Here is a 9311-nt window from a genome sequence, read left to right on the forward strand (position 1 = left end):
CGGAACAGCAAGTGTAGCTGTCTTGATTCTTGCTTTGAAGCTTCCTCTCATAGGTGTTACTCCACCCTGTGAGGTGTGGGTTCGTCTGCCCTAGTGGGGGATCGTGTCCAGTTAGGCTATCAGGGTCAGGACCCATTGAGCAGGCAAGTCTGTCCGTTCCAGATCGCAATCCACTTGGGAGATCCACGGCTCCCCAAAGCTGCAGAGTCGTGTGCGTCTGCAAGGTTCTGCTGCGTTGTGTTGTTGTTGTGTTTGTTTTACTGTCCCTTGTCCCCATTTGAGGTGGAGTCTACAGAGACAGCAGGCTTCCTTGGAGCTGCTGTGAGCTCCACCCAGTTCGAGCTTGCCCAGCGGCTTTGTTTACCTACTAAGCCCAGGCAATAGCAGCGCCCCCTCCCCCGCCTCGCTGCGCCTTGCTGTTAGATCGCAGACTGCTGTGCTAGGCATGAGGGGACGGGCTCGGGGGGTGGACCCTCCCGGCAGGTGGGGATATTCTCCTGGTGTGCCCGTTGCTGAGACCTGTAAATGCAGTATTGGGTGGGAGTTACCCAATTTTCCAGGTGTGTGTGTCCTCAGTTCGCCGCTGGCTAGGAAAGGGATTCCCTTCCCCTTGGGCTTCCCATGAGGCAAGCCTCGCGCCTGCTTCAGCTCTCACTGGTCGGGCTGCAGCAGCTGACCAGCACATGTCTGGCACCGCTGGTGAGATGAACCCATACCTCAGTTGAAATGCAGAAATCACCTGTCTTCTGGTGTTCGCTCACGCTAGGAGCTGGAGACTGGAGTCTCATCCTATTCGGCCATCTTGCTCCGCCCTGTAAATATCCTAAAGCAAATCTTAATGAGAAAATTATTTTGATTTTCTTAACCATATCCTTTTTTTTTTTTTTTTTTTTTTTTTTTTTTTTTTTTTTTTTTTTTTTTTTTTTTTTTTAGTTTCCACTCATTTTTTAGTCTGGAAATTTTCAGTGATTTATTTTCAGTTCACCAATTCTGTCTTCTACTATATCCTAGCTACTGTGAGCTCATCTTTTAACTTCTTAATTTCAATTATTACATTTTCTATTCTAAGATTTTATTATTATTTTACGAATTCTACATTTTGGAGCACACTAATCTTGGTTATTTTGTATCTGTTTTCATACTTCTATTAACTGGATCATTGGTAAGAAGTTTGCTAATTTTTTATTGAGTATTAAATATTATCTATAAAAATCAGAAAGACTCTGGATTGTTCTCCTCCAGAAAGGTTACAACATGTCCTCTGATGGTGAGATTCAGTCAAGGCATATCATCTTAATCTAATTTAGGACAAGGCTAACTGGAAGCTAGGTTAGAATGTGATTAAGGCTCTGCCTCCTTGTAGTTTACACTCATTTCCAGGACACTGCCCTCCAGTTGGTCGACCTGAAATCCTGAGGTTTCTTCCGTCATGGTTCTTGAGTATGATTATTGTCTCTAAATATTTCCGGAAAATTCCATTATGTTTTTCAGTGGCTTTCTGATGAGCTTCTTATCCCTCTTTAGAATTCAGCAAAAGCCTCTAGGGGAGAAAAAAAAAAATGTCTTAATTCTTTATCTCTCTTTTCTCACCAATAACTTGATTTCACATCTCAGCTGTTTTGAAGTCACAAACTTTAGCTTATTCTTCTTTAGTCCTGTGAGATTACCAAATAGTCTGCTGATTTCTTTGCTTCTTATAACCATGGCTTCTAATTTGTGGACCAATTTTAAAAAGCCCAAAGAAGAGTGACTCTTAGAGTGACCTTGTAAGTCTCTGAGGTTTTTTTTTTTCCTGCAAACTCCTCATCTTTCAATTTCTAGTTGCTTTGGCAGCTCTCCATTATATTCAGACAAATGATTTAGTCAAATTTTTCTCTGTTTTCAAGTTGGCTTATTGGTCTTCTGTAAGCTACTCCATAGTGAATGGAAGCAGAAGTTTCAAGGAATAGTTGATAAATAAAAATGTTGTATAATTGTTGCAATTATTACTGTTGTTGATGCATTATTATTTTTTTAATTCCATAGAACCAAAGCTTCTACACTGTTTTCACTAGGCAAAAGTGGCATCTGACTACGAAAAGTTGAAAACCCTTATCTGTTACAGGTGTTCTGGTATTTGAGGTGGGCATTAGCTTTTAGTATGGCATGCAGCATATCTCAAATGCAATAGCTTCCTGTGAATACCTCATCACCAGTCACCAGTAGCACTATAAAATCTAAAAAGTTCAGCTTTTTTGTTTTTTTTTTTAATGTACTAATATTTGGCTATCTATAATCCTTGCACATCCCAAAAACATTTTATCCTATATTTATCAATATGAAATACATAATTTTAATTAAAATACAAATCACATACTTCTCAATCTATATTTAAAACTTTATTTTTTCACAGATTTATAAAGAAAACTTTTGCCCTTTAGTTCATATGCCAGAATACTTTTGGGTATAAAAATAGTTATATTTCATCAGTGATTAACATATACAATATGTTATAGAAATATATTTTCCATATTACATTTTACCTAGCATGTATATTTATGTAACATCCAAAACTTTTCATTGTGACAATTTTTTGTCATCTTGAGAATGTATGTAAATATCACTGAGTGAAATCAGTTGCTTTAAACTATAATGTGATGCAACTATGTGAAGTGGCTGGTTTAGTAAAATGTTGTTTTAATATAAATTAATAGAAGTAGAGTGCCAGAACAAGAGATGTGCACATCCTGCTATGTTCTGTTGTGATCAGGACTTACTTCAATTTTGGTACTCTGCTTTAAACATCATACATTAAAGGAAACATCAATTATAACATTGCACACAGTGTCACTAGGATAGAGAAAGGCTCTTAAACACTGTTTGCGAAGAATAATTCACAAGACTGAAATGAAGACAAGATTTGTCAAGTAACACATTTTCTAATATTTAGAAGTCTATAACACACAGGTTTAAGAGACATCCTGGGTCATTATGGAGGAAAGAATCCCAACTGGTCAACATATGAGTGAAAAACATTTTAATAATTGGAATTGTACTGTCACAGATAAATTAATATAGGAAGTAAAAAATGTATAAACAATTAAAACTATTTGATGATTTCATAGAGATGATATCAAGGGGTTAAACACATCCTACCAAGAATAATCTAGGTGATTTCTAAGATTTCTTCCAGTTCTAAAACTCTGAGATTAAACAATGTTGTATAAAGTCAGATCTCTGCTTTTCTTTCTCATTTAATAACTTAAAATTTATTTTTGTGGAACATCAAACATTGAGCTGATTTGTCTCTTACGATTTGGGGGAAGGATTGAAATTGGAAAAAAGATAATATGTATAATTTTATTATATCATAGTATTGAGCTCAAAAAATGTCTGCTGTACAATCATTTCTATAACTAGCAATAATAAAGGAGATAGGACCCATGGTTCAAGATCTTAAATCAAGCTAAATTTCCTGTCACAAGGCTGGCTTTTCCTTCTGTGCCTAATAATATGTTCATCATTTCCTTCTGAGACCTCACCAGGAGCATGTTTAACATTCATATTTCTGCCAAGCTGTCATGTTTTATCTCAGATGCTGTAAGCTTTCTCTACCCTGTTCTTCACAGCCATCTGAATTCTCACCAGAATTGCTTTTCACTCCACATTGCCACAAATAATTTCTTTGAGGCAATCTGGGTTTTCTCTAGCATGGTCCCCAAAATTCTTCCAGCCTCTGCCCATTACTCAGTCTCAAAACCACTTCCATATTTTTAGGCATTTGTTACAGCAGCACCTCATTTCCTGGTACCCAAACCTGTCGTATCTTGGGGCTGCCATAGCTAAGTACCACAAACGGGGTGGCTTAAAGCAACAGGAACTTACTCTTTCACAGTTCTGGAGGCCAGAAGTCTGCAGCCAGGGTGTTGGCAGGGTCATTTTCCATCTGGAGACTCGGAGGGAGAATCTGTTCCATGCCTTTTGGGTTACAATGCCTCTGTTCCAAGGCGTTCCTTGGTTTGCAAATGTATCGCTCCAATTTCTGCCTTCACGGCCTTCTTCCCTGTGTGTCTTTGTCTCTGTGAATGTCTCCTCTTAAAAGAACACAAATCATTGAATTTGAGGCCCATGTAATCCAGTATGACCTCATCTGAATTAATTATATCTGCAAAGACCTTATTTCCAAATAAGGTCACATTCTGAGGTTCCAGGTAGATGTGAATTTCAGAAGGACACTATTCAATCCACTATATAGGTTCTGTGTTCTTTAAGGTCTGTACCATGTGTGGTTCTTCTAGAAGTCAACACAGTGCCTGGCACCTAGAATGAATGAATGATTTAGTGAATTTCCTCCATCACTAACTCTGTCAAATAAGAACAGTTAAGTGTCAAGTTGAGGTGGATACATTAAATAATGCCCACTTTATTTGAGCAAGATTTAAGACTCAGCCTTGACTTTCAATTCTCTTGTGTGCCACATAAACATTGCACATCACACTGGGGTCTAATCTCACTTGTTTGATTGTTCTCAAAAAAGCTTTCTTAAGAAAAACGTCCACTCCATCTACTGAGATAGAAGTTTGCCATTTACAGTTGAATCTATGCTATTCTGGAAAGATTTGTATCACATTCTTTACTCTGGTCCCTCCTACAAGAGAGGATCCTACTAGATCATCAACATTTCTGTACATTAGGAATGTAACTGTGTGACCTCAGTAAGCCACTTAATCTTTCTTGGGCTCTGTTGTTTTGTAAAATGGGATTATTAATGGTACCTACTTCGTACGGTTGCTATAAGCATGAAATAAGTTAATTTCATAAAGTACTCAAAACTATGTCTGGCACAGAGTAAATACATGTTTGTTTAATAAATAGTATTTAATGTCAATCAATCAAAATCAATGAAGTTTCTCTATAAACAAAGTATTAAGCAGCTACCAAGTTCTCAAAAGGGGTTGGCTGTTTCTTATAATTTTCTTAGAGACGTAGCAACTTAGAACTGGTTTCATCAAGGTAGTTACTAAATTCAGCAACATGAAGGAAAATTTTCTGAGAAGCATTTTCCTGGCTAAGCTTAAAGGTCTGCCTCTCAAACACTTCTGTTTTGGAGATATGACATTTTATAGCATGAATGGAAAAAATTGTCTGGAAGTTATAGTGTTTTTTTAACATAACACTCACTATTGTACCTCACATTTTACGGTTTACAGAATGTTTGTTTGAAGTCGTCAGTAGGGTTGCAGAAAGTATAACCAACGTGCATCCTGATTTGTGAATCGCATGTAATCTGAGAGCATCTGAAGCCTGTTGGTGTCCTTTTCTTGGCTCATGGCTCACATACTCCCTTGAAGGGCTGTCAAAGTTGGCATGGCTTAAATGTCATTTTTTAAATTACTAAGGATTTAAAGTCAGGCTAAGGTTTTGTGTGTGTGTGTGTGTACATGCATGTGTGTATGTGTTGAAGATGAAAGAGTTTAGCAAATATCAGTTTATTGACTACGAAAATGTACTCAGACTTCACTTAAACCACTTTTCTCACCCACCCATAGAACTGTTTCAACCAAGTTTAATCAAGGTGACACTAATGAGCTAAGAGTCTTCCAGGTAGGAGTCACACTGACATCAGAAATATTCTATAGATCTTAGCCTCACCTCTCTTCTACCCATCCCCTCCCCCACCTTTTGTCTCTTTCCAGAGCCTGAAATCTGTTATTATTCCTCTTGGGAGGTCCGTTTACATTGAACACACATCTGGCTTAATTAGGTTGACAGCTGCTACAGGTACCGTTGGACAAGGTCCAGCCATCTCAGTGCATTCCCATTTACTTGACAGCTTAAGCTTTCACAATCTCATCTTCAGAGTGCAAATGAACTTGAGAGATGTGCTTTTATTATTTGTTAATACATGCTCATTTTCTACCTTGCCACCAAAATCATAATCAACAGAGACCACACGAAAAAGTAAAGGGTGTTTCCCTAATGCCAGTTGGTGAGCTGCAAAGACCAAACTACCAAAACCTATGAAAACTTGGCAAAAAAGCATAATAAGAAGTGGTCCAGGGCGGTTGGAGAAAAGGCTGAGAAAACAATCCCACTTTCAAGACTTATGGCTTGAGTTTGCTTATATAAAATCTTTAGGCAGTAAAAAGTGATTACAGTTATTTCTGCCTTCAGCCACAGCCAACAAAGAAGGTGGTCTTCAGATTCCCCACATACACTGATGTTTTTCATCTACACTGTTGTACTTTTAGCAATGGAGTGACCAAACATTTTGCACATGCATACAGGAATAATCTGTTTGTTGCAAAGCCACTCGGTCTGTGTTTTAAACCACCTGCCTTAAACGCCTTTGCAGTTGTTTTAATTAATTCATGCAAAGTTTTTTTCCACTAGAGATTCATGTAGAAACAACATTGAGAATAACAACTACTTTTAGCTGCCTCAACCCAAGCCCGAGCCCAAATTAATAAAAGCAAAGTCAATTCCAAAAGGCCCTTCCAAAGAAAGGTGGTTAGCTTTTTTCGTACCATATTTACTTAGAGCAGGAAAGTCCTTTATTTAACAAACTACTGTTTGACTTCCTGGAAGTTTAGATGTTTGATTCTCTGTGGCGATTTTATTTTCCCAACAAGCAACACCTTTGGGGGGGCCAGAGGACAAAAGGAAACTGAGGGTCATTCCGTTTTCCTGGACCATGATTTTCCTTTGGCTATTATTTTGAATCATTATAACTAAATTGTTTTTCTTCTCCAAGAACTAAAAGTAGATCTGCTATTCAATCTAGCAATCTTACTAGTGAGTATCTACCCAAAGAAAAATATATCATTATATCAAAAGAACACTTGCATGCATATGTTCATCACAGCACAGTACACAATTGCAAAGATGTGGGACCAACGTAAGTGTACATCAATTGATTTTTGAATAAAGAAAATGTGATATATATATTACCATGGCATACCACACAGCCATAAAAAAGAATAAAATAATGTATTTTGCAGCAACTTAGATGGAGCTGTAGGCCATTATTCTAAGTGAAGTAACTCAGTAAGAGAAAAACCAAATATGTTCTCATAAGTGAGAGCTAAGCTATGGGTAGGCAAAGGTAAACAGAGTGGCATAATACATAGAGTGGCATAATACATACAGAGTGGTATAATACATACAGAGTGGCATTAATGGACACTGCAGACTCAGAAGGGGGGGCAGTGGAGGGTCATGAGGGAACATTTACATTGGCATCCTTCTCCTTCAGCACTAACTTTCAGTCACAACAGAACACCTTGAGCTCAGGGAAACTGAGGGCACCCTTCCTCAAAGCAGCCAGAGTTGCAAGGTCTGAATGGTCACCAGATTCATCTTTCTGGGTAAGTAGATGGAAACTCGTAACTATGAAATGATGATGTTTATTTATTATTATTTTTTTTTTTTTTTTTGAGACAGAGTCTCACTCTATCGCCCAGGCTGGAGAGCAGTGGCGGATCTCAGCTCACTACAAGCTCCGCCTCCCAGGTTCACGCCATTCTCCTGCCTCAGCCTCCCAAGTAGCTGGGACTACAGGCGCCCGCCACCTCGCCCCACTAGTTTTTTTTTTTTTTTTTTTTTTTTTTAGTAGAGACGGGGTTTCACCGTGTTAGCCAGGATGGTCTCGATCTCCTGACCTCGTGATCCGCCCGTCTCGGCCTCCCAAAGTGCTGGGATTACAAGCTTGAACCACCACGCCCGGCCTATGATGTTTGTTAAGAAGAGGTGGAGGTGCAGTGTGCAGCTCTCCTGAGTGCTCCGTGGTTTTGGCAGCACTTGAGAGGTGAGGATGGCTGCCCTAGGTCAACCTGGCTGGTGCCAGAACAGGTTTTGCCTTGAGGGCAGACTAGGATACCTTCAAGGCAACCAGGAGTGAAGTTGTCTCCCTCTTGCTGTCATTTGGGGCCCTATACTGACCCAGACAGCCAGATCCCCACACCAATCTCTGGTAATGGGAACACCACCTCCTTGCCTCCTGGAGCTAACTCACCTGGAGAAAACAAGGGCTAGGGCTCCCAGGATACCAACAAAATCCCAAATATAAAATATTCAGGCAGTTAATTCTGGTATATAGTATGTATAAATAATCATATTTCTTAGAGATGCTTATCCACAATAAGGAAAAAACCTTACTTCTGTACAAAACCATTTTACCTACCACTACAATGTTTCTCACAATGTATTGGTTGATGTCAAACAATATAGAAGCAAGATTAGAAAAAGTGTTATCATCTTTGCTGCCCCACCAGCGAACTAAACAAACAAGAACATTTAGCATATTTTAAGAAGTGTATTAACAATTAACTATTGTGTGTGCTTTGATCCGTTTCCTAAAATCAAACAAAAAATGAGATACGTAGTTGAGCAAGCAAGAAATCAATTTGCGCTGCTTCAAATTTCACGGTGATGGTCATCCAATTTGTGCCTCTGGATCAAACACGATCGAAATAAGTAATTTTTCTTTTTTCTTTTACAAATCTGTATACCACTCAGGTCAAATGCCTGTTTAATTTATAGAAATATAAATAACCATACAATAAGATTTTATGATCTAATCACACCAAGCCCTGGATGTTAGTCATAGGCCACTGTGCTTTCTGCCCACTGTAAATCACTCAGCACAGCGGCTGACTTATTTACCACAAACCGTTTTAACAAATGTAGTCCTGCCTTTCCCTCCATGTTAATTAATACACATAACAAAGGACAACGCTGTCCCTGGGACAACATAACCCTTTTGTTCTCTGAAGCCTCCAGGCTTCCACTGAGGCCCCTTTGTAGGTGCTTTCTCCTCGCTGATTAAAGGAGATATTTTGTGTGTTCCAGTAAGAACTGGGAGAGTAATCCTGCACCTGTTGGAGGCTTAGGAAACTGGTGAGTAAACCTCTCACCTCCCTGGCTGACTCAGTTTTCTCAGCCTGGAGGACTGGCAGAGAGCTTCTCAAAACTGGACAGATGTTTCTAGAAGCTTTCCTCACGTCACCTAGAGCCACTCCCATTGTATTTCTGAGAGCTTCGTCCTAATTTTCAGTTCTTCATTTTTTTAAAGAGGCTTTGACAGTTAGATCCAACAAGTAAGTACAAAGCATCCAATTTCAGTGTGAAAATACAGCAAAAAAAAAAAAAAAAAAAAAAAAGAGGTTATTTATTTTAGATCAAACATCCAGTTATTTGGAAATATCTATTTTTGACTAAATTTTTATTCTCATCCAGATGTTTGGAATTTGTGTAGACATGGATTAAGTGCCCGCATTGTATTAATAAGACCCATTTCAAAAGGAAAAATGATATAATATCCTTGTAAATTC

The sequence above is a fragment of the Rhinopithecus bieti genome, unplaced genomic scaffold (assembly GCF_001698545.2).
Source record: "Rhinopithecus bieti isolate Rb0 unplaced genomic scaffold, ASM169854v2 scaffold_8350, whole genome shotgun sequence".
Taxonomy (NCBI): Eukaryota; Metazoa; Chordata; class Mammalia; order Primates; family Cercopithecidae; genus Rhinopithecus; species Rhinopithecus bieti.